Source organism: Rhinolophus sinicus, chromosome X (genome assembly GCF_036562045.2).
Source record: "Rhinolophus sinicus isolate RSC01 chromosome X, ASM3656204v1, whole genome shotgun sequence".
In the NCBI taxonomy this organism is placed as follows: Eukaryota; Metazoa; Chordata; class Mammalia; order Chiroptera; family Rhinolophidae; genus Rhinolophus; species Rhinolophus sinicus.
Window position 1 is genome coordinate 24085867 of NC_133768.1, and position 22010 is coordinate 24107876.

The 22010-nt window shown below is 36.7% G+C and overlaps 1 pseudogene; it reads left to right on the forward strand.

Moving 5' to 3' along the window:
* The first annotated feature begins 341 nt into the window (after positions 1–341).
* LOC109433930 (hypoxanthine-guanine phosphoribosyltransferase) lies at positions 342–997 on the forward strand (annotated as a pseudogene).
* The last annotated feature ends 21013 nt before the right edge of the window (positions 998–22010 follow it).

Consider the following 22010-nt stretch of genomic DNA (forward strand, 5'->3'; position numbering starts at 1 on the left):
CCAAAAGAGTTGAAAACTTATATCCACACGAAACCTGCACACAAGTGTTTATAGCAGCTTTATTCATAACTGCCAAAACTTACAAGCCACCAAGATCTTCCTCAGCAGGTGAATGGATACATAAAGAGTGGTACATCCAGACAGTGGAATAGTATTCAGCACTAAAAATATATGAGCTATTAAACCATGAGAAAAACACAGAGGAACCTCCAATGCATATTACTAAGTGGAAAAAAAAAAACAGATCATACTGTGTGATTCCAATTGTATGACATTCTGGAAAACGCAAAATCATGCATACAGTTAAAAGATTAGTGGTCGTGGTGCCTGCCATTTCCATTATGGCAACTTGCAGCCCCCGTGTCGTGATTAATGATGATGAACCAGGCTGTGATCTAGATTTATTTTGTATACCTCATCATTATGCTGCGGATTTGGAAAGGGTGTTTATTCCTCATGGACTAATTGTGGACAGGACCGAGCAGCTTGCTCAAGATGTGATGAAGGAGATGGGAGGCCATCACATCATAGCCCTGTGCGTGTTCAAGGTGGGCTATAAATTCTTTGCTGACCTGCTGGATTACATCAAAGTACTGAACAGAAATAGTGATAGATCCATTCCTATGACTAGATTTTATCAGACTGAAGAGCTACTGTAATGACCAGTCAACAAAGGACCTAAAAGTAATTGGTGGAGATGATCTTTCAACTTTAACTGGAAAGAATGTCTTGATTGTTGAAGATATACTTGACACTGGCAAAACAACTCAAACCTTGCTTTCCTTGGTCAAACAGTATAATCCAAAGATGGTCAAGGTCACAAGTTTGCTCATAAAAAGGACCTCTCAAAGTGTTGGGTATAGACCAGACTTCGTTGGGTTTGAAATTCTAGACAACTTTGTTGTAGGATATGCCCTTGACTATAATACTTATGGATTTGAATCATGTTTGTGTTATTAATGCAACTGGAAAAGCAAAACTACAAAGCCTGAAGTGAGAGTTGAAGTTGAGTTTGGAAACATTTGGAGTCTCATGGAAATAACCAGTAAAGTTATCAAATGTTCTAGTTCTGTGGCCAGCTGCTTAGTAGAGCTTATTGCATATGTCTTCTAAGGATTTTATTGTTTTGGATTTTAGAAACGTCAGTTGCTGCATTCCTGAACTCTTTATTTGCGCTATGAGCCTATAGACTATCAGTTCCCTTTAGGTGGATTGTTGTTTGACTTGTGAATGAAAAGTTTCTTAAACCACACCACTATTGAATGAAAATATTGCAGTTGTATCTGTAAGAAACATTTAAAGGAAAGCTATTTTAATTGGTATTTTAATTTTTATATATTTAGAAAAGAACAAAAGCAATTAAATGTTGTTAATTATAACACTATGTGTTTAGAAAAGTAGGAAGCAGTCAGTCTTCATATCAATGACAGCTTCTAAGAGATATTGTTTTATCAGCTAAGCCATATGTTCTGGAATTATTTTAGTAGTGTTTCAGTATTATTAACTGCATTTTCCCACTTGTTCAGATTATTTCTGGTGAATCTTTGTCAAAACAGTTCCTTTTAAATACAAATCAATAAATTCTAAAAAAAAACCTTAGTACTTTTTGAATTCTTCAATGTGAAAATCCTTAGAATAAAGGCTTTCTTTTTAAAAGAACAAAAAAGATTCGTGATTGCTAAGGGTAAGGGAGAGAGAAAAATAGGCAGAGCACAGAGGATTTTTAGGACAGTGAAAATATGTTATGGAATGATGGATTCATGTCATTATACATTTGTCCAAACCCATAGAACGTACAACACCAAGAGTGAGCCAAAATGTAAATTATGGACTGTGGGTGATGATGTGTCTGTGTAGTTTCATCCTCGGTAAAGAAAAAAAAAGGTACCATTATGGTCAGTGATGTTGATAATAGGGAAACTATGCATGTGTGGGGGCAGAGGGTGTACAGGAAATCTCTGTACTTTCCTCTCAGTTGAGTGTGTAAACCTAAAACTGCTCTAAAACAATAGTCTTTAAAAAATTAGTCAAATTTTTCCAGAACTTCCTGCCTCTTGCATTTTACTTCTAGAGCCTGAGATCAAAGCATGAAACCTTAATTTGGTAAATAATCATTATTCACATTGGAGGAACTAACAGAAACTCTGCTACACGACTTTGTTGATTGTGCATTCTTGCCTCGCCAAATGTACAGAAGATGCAAATATATACAATTTACAAAGTAAACTCTACAAAATGACTTAGTTGCATTTTGAAGTAACAACAATGGTAGTAACAACATGAAAAACACTTTGAATTCTTCAAAACCCATTTATGTATATTATTTTCACCAAAACTGGCAACGACCTGTGAGAAGGATGGGGTGGGTATATTATTTACAATGTGAAATTGAACAAAGTACAGAAAGCTTAAGTGTGGTTGTATAAAGACATGTTTCTCCATTTCAAAAGTACTGATACATATCAATTGACATACTGATATGCTAGTGAACCATTCTTATTCTCCTTTGCCATCGTCATTTACTTCTCTAATGAAACTATAGCAAATGTCCTCTCTTGTACTCACCCCCTAGTATTTAAAGAACCAAATCAAAGGACAATTGATCTACGTATTTTCTTAATAAAATGCATTGGAGTTAAATCCAACCATCTCAAAATGAGCACAAGATTGAATATTCTTTGGTGGCGTTTGACATCAGCTGAGCAACATGAGTGAATTACAGCTGCATGTCCCCTCTAGGGCTATCTATTATCCAATATGTCTTATTTAATTTTCGGTTTCAGGCAAGCAAATTGACCATGTATACTTGCTTGTGTCAGTAGCTAATTTTAGATCACTAATCTAATTGAAAATGGCATGCCTCTTTAGCTTGTCATGTAAAAATTCACATTTTCTGATTAATGTGATTCATTTATATTAGATTTGACTTGACAGAATGGCAATGTGTAATATAGAAGGCAAGTATGACAGGATTTCTCTCTCTCTCACTCAGTCACACTTTTTATAAATGATCCAGTCAAGGTATCAGCCTACAGTGTTTTCCCTTTAACTAGATACATTTTGAACTCACACCTATTTGAATGTGACTTTTTTGATGTTTTCTCACAAGCAGGCAACCCTTATCAGAAGGGTGACAGTTTTATCTTATAGCCTACATTTACATTCATTTATGGCAAAAGGACAAACTGGTGTGTTAGAAAGATTCCTCTTCCATTGGTGTTGTGTGTCTGTATTTGTGTCTAAGCTGCTTGTGGGTTGGATAAAGGTAGACATTCCTGTTTTGAGTGAAATTTAAAGACAGTGGTAGGAATTGTGAATCATGTAAGTGAGATGTGATGTTGCAATTAGTCTAGAAAAAGTAAGAACTGGTCAAGTGAGAATTGCAGCTAAAAGTAATAGGAAATGTTTAAAAAGACTTAAAAGGAAACACATCAGGTTAGGAATTCTTGTGATTAAAAAAACACAAATTTGCTTTAAATAACTTGTGAGTTTTTTTCTCTGATTAAAAAAATTAATTGTAGTAAAATACATATCATTTACCGTCTTAGACATTTTTAAGTGTGTAGTTCAGTAGTGTTAAGTACATGCACATTGTTTGTTGTACGTCCAGTCTCCAGAACTCATTCCATCTTGCAAAACATCTGATCTTTTTAAGTTTTGGATGTAAATAAGGGCTCACCAGCTTTTTTATTTCCTCTCTAAACTTCAAAGTGTAAGGGAATTCAGTATCAGTGTCAAGAAGTAGAGTTTCATCCTCTGTCTAATAGGAGGTTAAAGCTAGAAATAATGTCCATTGCTGCATCAACATGGCACCATGGAACATACTTAAGGTTACTTTAATGATATGCACACATTTGTTGCCTTTCCAGTGAGCTTGCTTGGACTATTTCTTTTTTTCAGATTCTCTTTCACTCTAGATGGAGATGCAGCAGGGCAGACTACCTTTGGAAGTACCTCCTCAATTCAAAGCCCAGTTGTTTTGAATTAAGCCGAAAGTTTAAACTGTATAGTATACAAAGTACTGTGTTTGCTTATATTTTAAATTATTTTTCATAAAACCGTTAGGGCAGTGGTTGAATTTTTTTCAATCAAATAATGGATTAGATCTTGAGCAAATAACATCAGCTACATTGATGACACTGGAGGAAATTAAAGAGAAAACAGCTACAGGTAAAGAATTGGCCTGTCTGCATAAGCATCAACCAAACTCTCAAAATTTTGTCTATTCTAATGTAGATACTGTATTTAAAATAGTATAGGTTGCTTTTTTTCTTTGTTTTAAATTCAGGCTATATTATACAGTGGAGTTGCATTGCATGTACATGGCTTAACCAAACTCAAGTATACCTGCTAGAATAGGTGTGAAAGGTAATAATATGCAGCACAGATTATTGTTAGTCTCAGGTGTACGAAACAACATAATGACATTTACAACATAATAGACATTTACAACCACTCAGAATGTGATGACCCCACCAAGTCTACTATCCATCTGACACCATACATAGCTATTACAATACAACTGACTATATTCCCTATGCTGTACTTTACATCCCGTGACTATATATATATATATTTGACATTCAATATTTATACTAGTTTCAGATGTATAGTGCAGTGGTTAGGCATTTATATAATCTATGAGGTGATGCCCCCTATAAGTCCAGTACCCATCTAACACCCTACATAGTCTTTACAACATTATTGATTATATTCCCCATACTGTAATTCACATCCCTGTGACTATTTTGTAACTGCCAATTTGTACTTCCTAATTACTTCACCTTTCTCACCCATCCCCCAACCCCCCTCCCATCTGGCAACCATCAGTTTGTTCTCTATATCTATGAGTATATTTCTGTTTTGTTTGCTTGTTTATTCTGTTCTTTAGATTCCACAGATAAGTGAGATCACATGGTATTTGTCTTTCTCAGTCTGACTTATTTCACTTAGTATAATATCCTCTAGGTCTGTCCATGTTGTTGGAAATGGCAAGATTCCATTCTTTTTATGGCCAAGTAATACTCCATTGTATATGTACTACAATTTCTTTACCCAATCATCTATTGATGGGTATTTCATTTTTTTTCCATTTCTTGGCTATTGTGAACAGTGCTGCAGTAAACATAGGGGTGCATATATTTTTTCAAATTAGTGTTTTGGATTTCTTTGGATAAATACCCAGGAGTGGAATTGCTGGGTAATAACTTGTGAGTTTTATGTACTCTATGCCCTTGTCTTTTATAATCTTTTCTTACTATAATAATTAAATCAGTAATTCTCAGAGGAATTGAAAAGGGTTCTTTTTGTTGTTTTGTTTGTTTGTTTTCTCTTTCTTTCAATTAGATGAGAAAGGAATAGGCTACCTGGGTAACATTGCTCAGATTTAATCTTTAAAATATCTGTGCACCTCACATCTGTCTTCTTTCCATGGCTAATTTTTTTTACAGAAATTTCAGAAACCTCTATTGAAGTATAATTTACAAATAAAATTGTATATATGTAAGGTGTACAACTTGATGACTTGATATATGTATACATTGTAAAACGATTACCACAATCAAGCTAATTAACATATCTATCACCCCACATAGTTACCATTTTTTGTGTATGGTGAGAACCCTTAATATCTACTCTCAGCAAATTTCAAGTCTACAATACAGTATTATTAACTATACTTAGCACGTTGTACATTAGATCCCCAGAACTTCTACATCTTATAACTGAAAATTTGTACCCATTGACTAATATCTTCCCATTTCCTCCACCCTCCCCGCCCCTGGCAGCCACCATTCTACTCTCTGCTTCTGTGTGTTCGACTTTTTTAGATTCCACATATGAGTGAGGTCATGTAGTATTTGTCTTTCTGCATAGTATCTTCCATAAGGTTGTTCCATGTTGTCACAAATGGCAGGATTTCCTTCTTTCTAATAGCTAAAAAAAAAATCCCATTTTGTGCATGGGTGTGTGTATCACATTTTCTTTAAATGTTCACTTAAGTTATTTCCATATCTTGACTATTGTGAATAATGCTGCAATGAGAATGAGAGTGTAGCTATCTCTACTGATTTTATTTCCTTTAGTCATATATCCAGAACTGGAATTGCTGGATTATATGGTAGTTCTATTTTTAATTTTTTGTGTAACCTCCATACTGTTTCCCATAGTGGCTGTACCAATTTGCAATCCCACCAACAGTACATAAAGGTTCCCTTTTCTCCACATCCTCACCAGCACTTGTTATCTTTTGTCTTTTTTATGACAGCTATTCTAAGATGTGGAAGTGATACCTCATTGTGATTTGCGTTTTCCTGATGACTAGTGATGTTAAGAATCTTTTCATATATTTGATGGCCATGTGTATGTCCTCTTTGGAAAAATGTCTATTCAGAGATGCTACAGGTAGCTTTATCTAAAAAGCATTGTGGGTCACTAGTGACCTTTGCCAAAGCAAATTTATTAAGACATTCGAATTCCTCATTGAAGTTATTTTGTTCATATGTCTGTCCCATTCATCTATAGAATCTACTTTGGCAGAAAATTGGGATAAATATCTAGACAGTTGGCATAAGGAGAATGAGGGAGATTTCATAGGTGTGGGTGGTGTTTATGAAGCAGAGCCAGAACTCTTGTAATATTTGCTTTGTGGGAAACACACAACTCTCAACCACAGACAGTCATAGAGCCAGTAAGTGGTGGAACCAGTCATAGAGCCAGTAAGTGGTGGAACCAGGACCTAAACTCAAGTCTTCTGATTCCAAGTCCGATTTTTTTTAAGACTCAAAACCCAAAAATGTACCATAACTATCCATTGCACTTTACTGCTAGTGACCTAAGTTGGGAGTGCTAAATGGGAATTAAAACATAAATATTCTCTAATGTAGCTATTTGTTCTTCTACATCTAGAGGGATTTCATTACTCATTGTAAAACTGGCTGTTGCTTTAAGTACTTTCCATAATTGTGTATTTCCATGAAGGCAGATGATCACTGCATTCTATAATTTCATTGGATAATAATTGATACACTGGTTGACCATTGATGATTAGTGAAATGAGTTCAGCTGTTCAGCAAAACAAAGGAAAATTATACATGGCTAAAACTAATATTTATTATACCATACCATTCAATGTTTCCCATCTGGTCGAGAATTTTGTTTCATATTTACTACTAGACTTTGAGCTGTCAATACCATTCACATTATGTGTGTGTGTGTGTGTGTGTGTGTGTGTGTGTGTGTGTGTGTATTGACATAAACTAAGTGCTAACTGCTTACGCTGAGATTGGAAAAAATATCTTCCCTGTATTCTGTGCAAGTTAGTGCCTATCATTGTATCTTGTATATACAAGCTCCATGGAGTGCATTTATTTAATTTGAAATATTACTCATAATTTAAGAATAGAATAGTTTCATCAGTTTTGACTAGAGAGGGTACCTATTCATCTACTTTTAAGTATAGTCTTCCACAAGGTAGATTTCATATGCTACTAAAACATACATAATGAGAAAATCCAAAATGATGGCAAATATTCCAGAACTTAGAGTCCAACCCTTCTTTACCGTTCCTTTGCTATTGCCATACTCTATTATTTGATATGTCAGCCTGAGACTTCTGCAGTAGTTTCATGACTAGCTTTTCTGAGTCTCATCTTCATCCCGCCAGTTCGTCTTGACATTAACAGGAATAACTTTTGTTAAGGGCTACTGTAATTATGCTCCTTTCCTGCTCAACAAATGTCTTACCACATAGAATCTCAGTACTTCTTCTCTAATGCTGGTTTTCCGTAATCATAATAATGGTGAAACATTTACAAGCTCACATGTTTTTATTTAATCCTCAACAAACATGTGATTTTGCAGATGGGAAAACTGAGACTCAGTGGGCGATCACTTGCGAAACATTGCAACTAACCTGTATTTGGCAGAGTCTGGGCATGACTTCAGGCTGTGAGGACGTGAGCACTGTCGTGTGCTCTTTCAACTAATTCATGCCACCTAGACTTACCTTTCTAACCTTATTTCTCTTTTCTACACTCACGGTTGGCACTGGTCATTCAGGTATCCACACTATCTCCATAAATATAACATGCGTGTACCTTTGTTCATCCTAGCCCTTTATTGGAATGCCCTTTCTCCTTCCTTTAGAGACTGAAATTTCACCCATCTTCCAGGGCAATACAAGCACCATCTCCTCTGTCTTCACTGACCCCCCTCTACTTTCAATTTCTATAGCATATTGCGCAATTCCCAGTATTAGCATACCATCGTCATTATTTTATATGGATGTTAATCATTCCTTCCAAAACATGTTGTGAGCTTCCCATGAGCAAGTAGCATGTTTCATAAGCCTTCGATACTTTTTGGCACAGTCATAAACCCATTGTAAATTACAGTAAATATTGGCTGTTTAACTGTTACTTTTTTCTTTAAATGAGCCTTTCCTTTTTTTGGCTTTTTCTCAGAATAAAAAGAATTTGTTCAAAGACTATAATTGAACTTCAGCCATCAGTTATTATGCATTTTAGTTTTGCAATATAATAACAATAATTAGGTTGTTTTCCATTCAATATAAAACAGTAAATGTAAAACATGGGTGATAACAAATTACTTTAAAGAAGTATTCTGAATGCCATTTGGAATTTTCAGGCTGACCTGAATAAATAATTTTCATGCATTTTTATGCCCCCAAAATGGTTTATTAAAGTGAAATATTTAATCATTTATTAAAAACAAACACAGATCATCGAGATCCAGAAAAAAATGTAGCAGGCAAGGTAAGACTAGCCCCTTTCGTTCCTAATGTCACATGACACTGTCTCAAAAAGGTACTAATGGGTAACAAACTCTGATATGATGCTGGCTAGAGTGTGCTCCCTAGCTTGCTGCTTCCTCCTTTCCCAAGAGCCGCATTTGTCCCCCAAGTCCTCCTCCTCTCCTTGCATCCCTTTCCCTGCTCTGCCAAATGTCTGAACATTTCTTAAGACTAATTCAGTCTAAATAATTTAATTTCATTTTGGTAAAGTGATACTAAGAAATTATTTTTCTTTGAACAATTTTTTTTCTGAATTACTATAGTTCTCAAAGGTATAAAAGAAGAAAGGTATTTTGAAAGTGTGTGTGTGTGTGTGTGTGTGTGTGTGTGTGTGTGTGTGTGTGGAGAGAGAGGGAGAGAGAGAGAGGGAGAGAGAGAGAGAGAGAGAGAGAGAGAGAGAGAGAGAGAGAGAGAGAGAAAGACTATACTAGCTTGACAGAACATTTCTGTGAAAATTCCTAGTGATGACTCCTTAGGTGTAAACTTTGTATCCTTTTTGTATCTTTTTTATTCCTACATCAGTCTTTTCTCAACTTTCTTACACATTAATGATCCTGGTATAGGCATTTTCCAAGATTGATGGATGACTAGCTAAAAGGTTTTGTAGCCCAAGGCAAGGGAGAGGTCCATTAACTTCACATGGTCAATAATTTCCCTGGGTAATGCCCTCTTCTGAAATTTTATTGCTCATAAAACCCATGTTTTAATGTTCAGAAAAATTAACCATCGCTGTAAGTTGCTCATTCTTAAAATTATCCCTGTCCTTGCCTTTTTGCTGTGTCTTCATTCCTCAGATATGTTGGTATATTCTTTTTATATACTTCTTTAAAACTTAAATTTTGTTTGCTTTTTATATGTTGAGTCCCACACTTAGAAACTAATATTCATTTTCAAGGGACACATTTATGTAATTCCCTTAACTAAAGAAATTAAGCATGGTATTCTGAAATAGAGTATCTGTAACTAATAACTTTAGTCAAACTATGTATTTATATCTGGTGGGTCTACTAGCATTACTAGGATGCCAAGCTGCCAGCTGAGAAAATGAGAAAAGAAAAAAGGACACCCGCCATCAATTAGGGGAAAAATGACATAACTTTGCTTTGTTGCTGTGTTGTTTAATGAATTGACTAACTCTGGCTGAATATAAGGCCATCTTTCCAACAGACCTTCCTTTTTCATCCAAAGAAATCTTCTGTGGACTATTACTGGCCTTTTAGTTTAATTTTTCAACCCATCTGTAATCATTAACTGTTTTCATTGCTTTAAATTTTAATCGCCTCAGATTAAAAAAGGGACCTATAGATTTTCTGAAATACGTCCAAATGGGTTTTCATTTTTATTTTAGACAGAGCTAAAGATATTAAATGGTCAAATAAAAGCGAAAACATTTACTTAAATACTTTCTCAGTCACTCAGGTAAATTACCAGTAATCTATAGTCTTGGGTGCTTGCAATGTCATCCAGATTACATCCAAATACAGAGTATCAGGTTTCCACTCCCAGTTTTCTTTCTTTCAGTGATGACATTAAAAAGCGCAGAGAGAATGGATTGGAAACAAAAAATCTTATTTTGAGCTCACCCTGACCAGCCAAGTGACCTCTGGAAATCACTTAACTTGATAGTGTATTAGTTATACATTTGAAACAATGTTTAATAGTAATGATATTTTCCCTGCCTACTTTATGGCTATGGTGAAAAGCAATGAAGGCAATGTGGATGAAAGTGCTTTCTAAAATTTAAAGCTCCAAACAAATGAAAGCTGCTATTGAGATCATCTACCAAATGGGAATATATTTAGCTACATTTCAACCTTTCTACTTCCTTTGCATGAACTGTTTCTCTATAAATTACCTTGTCTGCCATTAGAACTTGTGAAAGAAAAAAAACAAGGTCAAGAAAATATGCTCATGAGTTGTTCTCCTGCATATTAATAAGAGAAAATGGTTCCCATTACGGCCCGACAAGTTATAAAACCTGAGGGAGCCATGTTGGCTAATTATGTTAATGGTTAGATACCAGAGGATATTGAAGATTAATCTCCATATAGAATTTGTCTAATCATCCATTTCTTACCTGCCAATCTGTTCCAACTACTAATCAGGCTGAACGTACAGAACTCCAGCCATGGAAAACAAATGGACACACACATTTAACTACCAATGTGCCTGAATCCTTCATTTTTGATGAAAACATATTGCCTTTGATGGAAGCACATTGTAAATATTTGCTTGACCTTTTCAAATGTAATAGATTTACCTTTCTATATGGAGCTGTATAATATATGCATATATAAAAATGGCTGTTCAATCAGATTACACAAATACATCCAATAATATTATCCTTCTAATCTGGTCTAGAGAACCCACTTCATTTTCTAACTGATAAGATAGAGGACTAAAAGAAGCTACTGATGTGAGGCAGCCTAAAATGAGCTGTGCGGAAATTATTAAAATTATTAAAATGCTAGGCAGGAAATCTACTTCTCTAGAAATACATTAGGTGCAAAAATCCATATTTCTTAATAAATTCAAAGGAATCTAAAATGTGTGCAGTGCTTTCAACTAGGGTAGTGTCATTTGGGGAAGTACAATTCATTGTGAGGGGCTGTCCCTTAAAGGGCAGGACATGTGGTAGCCAGGCTCTTGACCTCTAATGACCCTAACCTTGTTCATTGGGACAAGTGGCTTTTAGGAATAGAAATAGCCCACTATTGAGAACCACTGGAAGGAAAATTCTACATGTTCAGGTTGTAAGAAAATCTAGACTTTTGTGAGAGGTGGAGCCTAGAAACACGCAGAAAGAATAATGAAAACCGACAGACAAATAGAATTTTGGAGATAATTTTAATTAACAGTAGTGAAGAAAGCAATTTTAATAGTACTTTATTATTATATTTATAGATGAGTAGCTTCTGTTGAAACCAATTTTTAAATAATTCTTCTTAATCACTTTATCACTATCGGTTATTTATGATAAAATGCAGTTTACAATTGAATCATTAATTTTATTTATAAAATGACAATTTCCCATCATTGACTGGTTTTCTCAGTAAATACAATTTGTTCAAATTCCCCCAAGAGCTTCAGCTCTGCTGTCACAGCTCCTAATACACATCACCCTGTCCTCACATGGCATTGACTCCAGGCAGTTTCCTGTTGTACTCTTCTCCAGATATTTATAGACTGGCTAATAAATGTCATACACTTTCCTTAAAATATATAGTCACAAACGAATAACTACAAATACCACCACTATTTTAAAATAAAATCTTTATTATGGCCTATAGGTTTAGTTTGATTTTGTCTCTGGCCACCTCAGAGACTTCATTTTCCACTTTTTTTTAAAAGATTTTATTGGGGAAGGGGAACAGGACTTTACTGGGGAACAGTGTGTACTTCTGGGACTTTTCCAAGTCAAGTTGTCCTTTCAATCTTAGTTGTGGAAGATGCAGCTCAGCTCCAGGTCTAGTTGCTGTTGTTAGTTGCAGGGGGCACAGCCCACCATCCCTTGCAGGAGTCGAACCGGCAACCTTGTGGCTGAGAGCTCGTGCTCCAACCAACTGAGCCATCTGGCCACCTGGGAGTTGAGTGGCAGCTCGTTGTCTTCAATCTAGTTGCAGAGGGAGCAGCTTGCTAGCCCGTGTGGGAATAGAACTGGCAGCCCTGTTGCCCAGAACTCGTGCTCTAACCAACTGAGCCAACCGTCCGCCCCCATTTTCCACTCCTTAACTGTTCACTTTCCCGTAGCTGCACTGGCTTCCTTTCAATTCCTGAGACTCTTTCTGCCTGCTCCCACTTTAGGGATGTTGCACTGGTGAATCCATGTACTTGGACGTGTTACTCCTGATCTTCATGTGGCCCTCTCCTTCTTTCAGATATCCACTTATCTCCTCAGAGAGCTCTTCCATGACCAACACATCTAAACATGTTCCCCCCCGCCCCACACTCTCTATATCCCTTAGCCTGCTTTACTTTTCTTCAGAGAGCTCACTGCCACCTGCCATTTTCTCCATAGTGATTATTCAGTACATCCTTGATCAATAACATATTTAGACAGCGTAGGCCACCTTGGTTTGAGTCCCAGTGCTGTGCCTTACTAACCAGGTGACTTTGGGTGGGTTACTTTTCAGTTCAGTTCAGTTCCTCAGTGTCCTCAGCATCTTCTTCATAGTGCTGTTGTCCCATGTTCTTCCTTGGCATTAAGATATATCCAACTAGATGATGTAATACAGAATTGTATACCTGAAATCTATGTAACTTTACTAACAATTGTCACCCCAATAAACTTTAATTTAAAAAAAAAAAGATATATCCAAGTTAGAAAGAACTTCGTAGAATATTTACTCCAATTTTCCATCCAAGGCAAAACGTCCTTCTATCTTCCTGTCCCATGTCCCCTCCTCTTTCTTAATTTTATCTTTTTCATGTTACTCAAACTCTCAGAATAGTGAGGAGGGTGAATTACCTACAGAGCTCTTAGCTATCTTGTATATGAGGTCTGACAATTAGGTTCGTGAACTCATTCTAGGAAAAGTGCTATATACTTCATTGCTGAATATCACATCAGTTACCTTCGAAGTACTCCCCTTGGGAAGGTATGCAGACACCAGCGCCTAGTCCATCCTTCAAAGCAGTTTTGGAACTTTTTTTCTGGAATGGCCATTAGACCTGTCATCTTATTGCCCTTGATGTCCTGAATGTCATCAAAATGTCTTCCTTTCAATATTTCCTTTATCTTCGGGTAAAGAAAGAAGTCATTTGGGGCAGATTAGGTGAGCAGGGAGGGTGTTCTAATACAGTTATTTGTTGACTTGCTAAAATCTCCCTCACAGGCAGTGCTGTGTGAGCTGGTGCATTGTCATGATGCAAGAGCCATGAATTGTTGGTGAAAAGTTCAGGTCGTCTAACTTTATCACACAGCCCTTTCAGCACTTCCAAATAGTAAACTTGGTTAACTGTCTAGTTGGTACAGACTCATAATGAATAATCCCTCTAATATCAGAAAAGGTTAGCAACATCATTGCAATAAGTTCACGAACTTGTTGGGCCACGTATGTCACTTTTTATGACTCCTACATGAAAGTTTTCAGTTGTCTTAATTTCATCTCAAATAGGATTTTCTGCAAACACAGCTCTTCAACTGAACTAATTTTCTGTATCACATACTACAAAAGGTGATAATTATCATTTGGTTATTTAACTAATTTCAGTCCCAACAAATACCTACATTGAACATCTCATGTCCTCGTGGGAGGTGGTAGGAGGAATAAAGGGGGAGGTTGCAGGAGAAGTTTAGATATAGCCCATATCCTTACAAAACTTACAACATAATTATGAATATAAAAATCAATGCTCATCGAACAGGGAATCTTATTTCACTGAGTTTTTTAAACATCTGACGGTGTTTTTTGTTGTTCCCAAAAGAAAATTTTTGTTGCTGTATATGTTTTAATGAATATTTTGGTAAAGTTACAAAATGAAAGACTCAGGCTTTCTCAAGCTTTAGTATCAATTACAAATCTTGTTACACTACTTATAGATCACGGGCTTCGAATATAAAATTAAAAGTAATAGTTTGTACTTATTTGTTGATTGATGTTCACTAGCTCACATTTCATAGGTTAAATTACCCTAAACAATTAACCACAAATTTATTTAAGTTCCCTTAGGAATCATAATCTACATTTACAAATTTAATATATCTGATTATTACAAGTGCTTCAAAAGCCTCCCAGGACAGTACAAACCTAACAAACAAAATCTTCCTTTTCACTAAAGCAACTCCTATGAATCTAAGAGAACAGAATTACTAATATACTAGTAAATCAGGGCTTACTTATACATTTAAATACTGTTATAAAGTCAGTAAGATTCTGTTATACCTTTGAAGTCAAAGTCACAAGTCTAATATTAATTAACCATTTCAAATTAAATTTGATTCACATGTCAGATTCTCTAGTACATTTGATTCTTTTAAATGTATTAAGCATCTTAAAAAGAAAACATATAGACATCATCACTGAACTGGCAAAAGTAATCCAAAATTTAATACAAAGTAATATTAGTATGGTTTTTATTTTAATTATTTTTTTCTGCTTTTATAGCTGCAAAAATGCAATCAAAGGGTCTAAGACTTGGGAGCATAATTTCAATTTGTACTCATAAAAGTCAAGGCCAGGACATAGGAGCTCTCTCTTATAGTATTGGGTCTCTCCCACCTGATTCAACTCAGCTAATCTCTTTACCACCTGATTGTATGCTGTATTGTTTTAATACTTTTTCCTGACTGGTTCTCATCAGCCACTTGTCGTGTGGGGAGGCCTTCGGGGTCTCTGGTCCCACTCCCCATACAAGAACGCAGGACATGGTGAGGCCAAAAAGGAACACCCACGGAGCCATAGGTAGGGGAGTCATACCACTATATTCTCTCTGGCGGCACTATACTCTCACTGGAGGCTGGATCCACACTGTCCGCAAACTGCCATCCACGCTTGCCAGCCCAGCCGCCATCTTCTTGCTAGCCCCATTCTTTCTCTCTTTCTCTCTCTCTCTCTGCTAGCGTAGCCACAGCAGTTATATTAGTGGCCAATGGCTCACTGGTTACAGCTGACGGCCAACTAGCCACAGCTGATGGCCATGCAATCACAGTTGGCCATTTACTACCTGAGCCAACACCTTTCTATGTGAGGCCGAGAGCCTGGAAACTACTTTCTGGGGCTCTGCCCCCACACCACTCTTTTAATTTTACATAAGATTATATTGCATATAAGAGTTATAGTATACCTAATAGTTATGCAATGCCTTATACACTGTGTGCACAAAAGTGAGCCATTTTCATCTTATTCTGAGAATTTCTATGAGTCAATGTATGGTAGTATTAAAAGATAAGGTTCTGTTTTAGCTCATGCTCATGTTTCTTTCAGAAATACATAATTGTTTATTAGCAAATCTTAAACCAAACAGGATAAAAAAAACAAACAAAAAAAACACTGGCTTAATTTGATTAAGCAACATTTTAGAGTGCATGAGAAAAGTTGATTAAAAGGTAAAAAGGAAACCAATTGGTGTTTGCAAGGATTTCACGTATAACTTTCTAAGCTTTTAAAAAAAAGCTGTTTTTAAAGTATAACCCAGGTGTGACCTATTACACATGAAAATATGAGCTAATCGCCAATTTCAATGGCTAGAAACATGTATTCAAATCAAATTTCACTTATAACCCCTCCTTTTCTTTTAAACTGCCTCAATTTATTGTGTTAATGGCATTTTAAACCCAGAGCTAGAGAATAGACCATTGAGGACAGGAAAAGTTGAATTAACTTTAAAGTACTCTTCATATTATCCTTTAAAATAGCTACCTCTTCAAAAAAAGTCTTCAAAGTGTGACATTATTTAAAGGAAATTTTGAAGTGCAGGCATTTGCAAAGCTGGCTGAGGAAACTATAAGCAATGAAGTAGCCGAAGGAAGAATGTCAGAATGAGCCTGAGGTTTCCATGTGAAGGCCTTGCTTCCTAATTGTTATTATACTTACAAGGACACTATAAAAAGAAAAATGAACGCCGTGTTCAACACCTGCTGTAAAAAGATGCTGGGACTCTGTGGCTTGCTTAAATCATTTTTTTCCTGAAACAAATTGCCGAACAAGCCCTAGGCCATTTAATTTCCAAATACCAGTAATTAAAATGAGTAACATCGTCAGAATTTGGCAGGGCCACAGCTTTCTTCTCCCTTTTCATTTTCACATAAATTTCAGTGAAGGTCAGATTTGTTGAAGGGAGGAGAGGGGGGCGAAACCTGCCGGCTGTGTGCTCATGGGAGGTTAAAATATGACTTGTTCACAGTGTCCCTCATAGTTCAGGACTTAATGGTCCTTGACGGGGATAACCTAGAAGTTAATTTTACTCTGTGTCCCAAAAGCAGTCATTGTCAATGTAATCTTTCTTGTGGGCTGAAGGGTATCGTCAACAAATCTGACTTTCAATAGCAATTGACCAGCAATGTCTCAGACCCCAAGAGTCATGGATGTGACTCCTTATTGATCTGTTTCCTACTCAGAGTGATAAAAATATTTTCACTTTCTTTTTTGCTTTATCTCTTATATAGTCCACTTTTACATATTTCTCTCTAAGAATTAGTTCTTAATAGTTCTCCCATTTTTTTATTTACTTAAGGTCGTAGTATATCCAACTCATTAATTGTAAAATGCTTCAAAATACAGTGTACACTTGTATCAAGAAAAAAAAATTTTTCAAGATTTGGCTAGCTCTTCATTTGGGAAGAATGGGGTGGAACAGTATAGAAAACATGTGCTTTGGTCTCAGTCTTTTTTTCTCATCTTAGCTCTGTTACTTCCTGGATGGGCAAACGGGGTTGAGTTGTTTTACTTCTTATGGTCTCACTTTACTAATCTGAAGATTAAAACTTGCCTCAGTAAAAATTCAATGAAATGAAGTATGCAAGGCAGATGAACTTTTTGAGTAATAACCTGAGCCTAATTTCTGCAAAGGACTCATCGTGGATAAACAAATACGTTTTTTCCAATCTACCATCACTCTAGAGCAGGGGTGTCCAAACTTTTTTCAACGTTTTTTACCAAGGGCCATATGCGGTAAAATACACAAACAGCCGGGCCACTCGAGGTGAAGTACGTATTGCCTCACCTGGTTTATTTAAGTAAACTAAATATGTTTTTGGAATTTGCTGTGGGCCAATTAACAATGGATTAGGGACTGCAGTGGGCCCGCAGGCCGCAGTTTGGACACCCCTGCTCTAGAGAGAACAGTTAAGACTGATCACCTTGATGGGTTCACCTTACCCAGATGAGCATAACAGGCATTAGTTTTCAAAATGTTAGCCCCCAGGGTTGTTTTCCACAGTGGCCCAGATAGAGAGGATGGCTGTCGGAATCTATGGAAGCTAGACAGTAAATGCCAAGGACAAGAGCATCAGCAAGGGCCTTGAGTGGCAGAGCCTGCAGGGACGAACATTGCAGTAGAAGGGCTGCACTCTGTGATTAAAAGCTTCTAATAGTGGAAAATGTGGGAATAGAGGACAAAAGATCAGTCTGGAAAATAAAACTGTTCAAAGGCAGGAGTAAGAACTCACGGAGATTGCAAATTTGTATATAGCGTGGAGTATAACCTAATATACTACTTCAGATAAATGAACTGCAAGACTGAGATTTTCCTGGTTCTCTCTGATTGTACCACATGATACCAAAAATTCAAAAGAAAAAATATAGAGTGATTAAACCCAGTACTTTATATTTGGTGAGTCTATGAGTGGGCAGACAGATGATTTATTTTCTATTTGATAGTTTCTGATCACAGATCTCCTAATACAACCTGAGAATTGGTTCTTGTCAAATCGTTTCCTATCCAATCCACAGGAGACGAGAGATTGTAAGAAGAGAACAATAGACATGGGAGAGAATTGGGTAAATAATGAGGCTGCTGGGAGTGTTTCATTGCTTAGGTCATCTTCCCAGGCCTTACTAGTCTGCAGAAATAGACCCTTTGTTGGTCATGCCACATGCTCATCAGAAACATTCAGATATGTCTGTGCCACAGCAGAGAACACAGCTTGAGTTCTTTCCCAGAATACTTTCGTGCTCTTATCTGGCAGGACAACCCCACCAGTTCACCAGTTCTGATTGACTTCTTCCTTGACTCAAGCTGTAACTCATCCTCCTGTACCCACATTGTAGCCCAAACTGCTTTTCTATTTTTCATTTTTCAGCCCTACTGAAGTATAACTAACAAATAAAATTGTAACGTATTTACAGCATACATCATGGTGGTTTGATATCTGTATACAATGTGAAAGGATTCCCCCCGTCTAGTTAATTAACACATCCATCACCTCACAAATTGAACTTTTTTCTTTTCTTTTTTTTTGGCAAGAATATTAAAGTTCTACTGCCCTAGCAAATTTCAATTCAATTATATAATACAGTGTTATCAATCAAATTGTTTTAAGCAAGAAATAGCAAAGGAATTTTTATTTTGCCAGGAATATTCAATTATCTCAGAAGCTTCAGTTGTTTAAAGCCACAGAGCATTGTGAAATAAAAAATAACATACTAAAGCAGCAATAATAGAAATAATATTAGGCATTATCCAAGATTATTATTTTCACTAATATTTACTCTATTAATTATTTATTCTGAGAGCATATAAGCAAACTGTTGAATTCCTTACTTGCTTAGTTGGCATGAGAAATGGGTAGGAGTAGGAAGAGAAGTTTAATTTTAACATACATATTTTAAAAATTAAATTAAAAGCATTCTATCCTCATTAAAGCTGGGGGAAATACAAAAAAAAGTATTTTACCTTTAAAATGGATTTTTCAAATAAAGACATTTCATGAGAACACTATTATTTCACTACCTTTAGCCTTGTTAATAGTCATATGGCATAATTATTAAATAATTGATCTATTTTTTAAAAACTTTCATTTACGTGTTAACTCTTAACCTTTTGTTTTCTCAAAAACAAAAGGGTGAAGGGGGTCAAATATATGATGACAGAAGGATATTTGACTTTGGGTGGTGAACACACAATGCAATATACAGATGATGTATTATAGAATTGTACACTTGAAACCTATATAATTTTATTAACCAATGTCACTCCAATAAATTTAAAAGAAGAAAAGGAGTTAAATACATTTTATCATTTTATGATATTGAAAGGAAAAAAACAAAATTCAGGTGACTGTAACATAATTCGGGTATAGAAATGCCATGTTGTTATATTATTATATTTTTACCTCTAAATAGAAGTGAAAATTATAAATGAAATAACTAAAATGCTTCCCATATAAATCTCTCCATATATAAATAGAGCAGAAATTACCTTTTCAAGATGTGGTAGGCAGAATCTGAAAATGGCCCCCAAGATTCCCATTCCCTAGTGTACACACCTATACAATCTTCGAGTGTGGGTGCAACTTATGACTATAAAAGGATATAACTCCCATGATTAGGTTGCTAATCAGTCGACTTTGGGTTCATCAAAAGGGAGATTATCCTGGGTATGTCTGACCTAATCAAGTGAATATTTAAAAGAGAGATTTGGCCCTTCCTAAAGTCAGAGAGATTCAAAGTGTGAGATAGATTTTTCTTCTGGCCTTAAAGGAGCAAGTGGTCATGTTGTGAACTGGCCTATGGAGAGGGCCACATGGTAAGAACCTGAGAGTGGCCTCCGAGGGTTGAGAACCATCTCTGGCTGACAGAAAACAAGAACACAGGGATCTCAGTCATGCAGCCTCGAGGAAATGAATTTTTCCAACAACCTGAGGAAGATTGACTGGGACTCTTTCCCTTGTCAGGCCTCCATATGAGGACACAGCTGGCCAACATCTTGATTTCAGCCTGTTGAGACCCTGAGCAGAGGACCCCTCTAAAACGTGCCAAATTTCTGACCCATGGAAACTATGAGATAATAAATTTGCATTGCTTTGAACTTCTAAATTTATGCTCATTTGTTAAGTAGCAATGTATAAATAATAAACAAAATTTTCCTGGAAACTGAATACCATGGTCAGCCTATTAGATTAAAGGTCTATAGTCTCCTGCATAAAATTTTTGCACCTCAAAAGACACCATCAAGAAAGTGAAAAGATACCCTACAAACTGAGAGAAAATATTTGAAATTTTTTGTCTAATAAGGGACTTGTATCCAGAATATCTAAAGAACTCTTCAAACAAAATTCAAACAAACTCTTCAAAAAAATTCAACAATAAAAAGACAAGTAACCCAATAAAAAATGTATAATACAATGGATCTGAATTGACATTTCTCCAAAAAAGATACACAAATGACCAGTAAGTACATTAAAAGATGCTCAATGTTATTAATCATGCAAATCAAAACCACAGTGAGATTTTGTGGGGACAGAGCCAGGAGTGCAGTTTCCAGGCTCTCAGCCTCACATAGAAAGGTGCTGGCTCAGGTAGTAAATGGCCATCAACTGTGATTGGATGACCATCAGCTGTGGCTAGCTGGCCGTCAGCTGTAACCAGTGAGCCATTGGCCACTAATATAACTGCCATGGCTACGCTAGCAGAAAATGGGGGCTAGCAAGAAGATGGTGGCTGGCAAGCGCGGATTGCAGTTAGCACGGTGGAGTGCGGGTTGCAGATTGCAGAGAAGTGGACAGCAAGTTGCAGACAGTGTGGCTCCTGCTCCCTGTGTCTCCAACCCAGCTGCCAGCGAGACTATAGTGGTATGACTCCCCTACCTATGACTCCGTGGGTGTTCCTTTTTGGCCTCACCATATCCTGCGTTCTTATATGGGGAGCGGGAGCAGAGACCCCGCCTGTCACCCCGCACGACAGATTTCATGTTACATCAACTAGGATGGCTATAATCAAAAGAGGATGTGGAAACATCTGAACCCTTATACATTGTTGGTGAAAATGTAAAATGGTACAGCCACTTTGGAAAACAGTCTGGCAGATCTTCAAATGATTAAACAGAGTTACCATAATGCCCATCAGTCCCACTCCTGGGTGTCTATCCAAGAGAAATTAAAACATATATGCACACAAAAACTTGTATATGAATGTTCATAGCAGCATTATTCATAGCAGCAAAAAGTGGAAATAATCCAAATATCTATCAACTATAGAATAGATAGGGCAGCTGGATGGCTCAGTTAGTTAGAGTGCGAGCTCTGAACAACAGGGTTGTCGGTTCGATTCCCACATGGGCCAGTGAACTGCGCCCTCCACAACTAGATTGAAGACAATAAGCTGCCGCTGAGCTTCTGGAGGGGCGGCTGGATGGCTCAGTTGGTTAGAGTGTGAGCTCTCAACAACAAGGTTGCCGGTTCAATTCCCACATGGGATGGTGAGCTGTGCCCCCTGCAGCTAAGATTGAAAACCGCAACTGGAGTTGGAGCTGAGCTGCGCCCTCCACAACCAGATTGAAGGACAATGACTTGGAGCTGATGGGCCCTGGAGAAGCACACCGTCCCCCAATATTCCCCAATAAAATGTTTTTTAAAATGTTTCCTCCCTAAAAAGCACCTAACAATGATATTAGGTCCCTCATTTCACTTTAAAAAAGAAAAAGGAAAGAATAGATAAATTGTGGTATATCCATACAATGAAATATTATTCAGCAATAAGAAGAAATTAAGTACTGATACATGGTACAACATGCTAAGTGAAAGAAGCCTATCACAAAA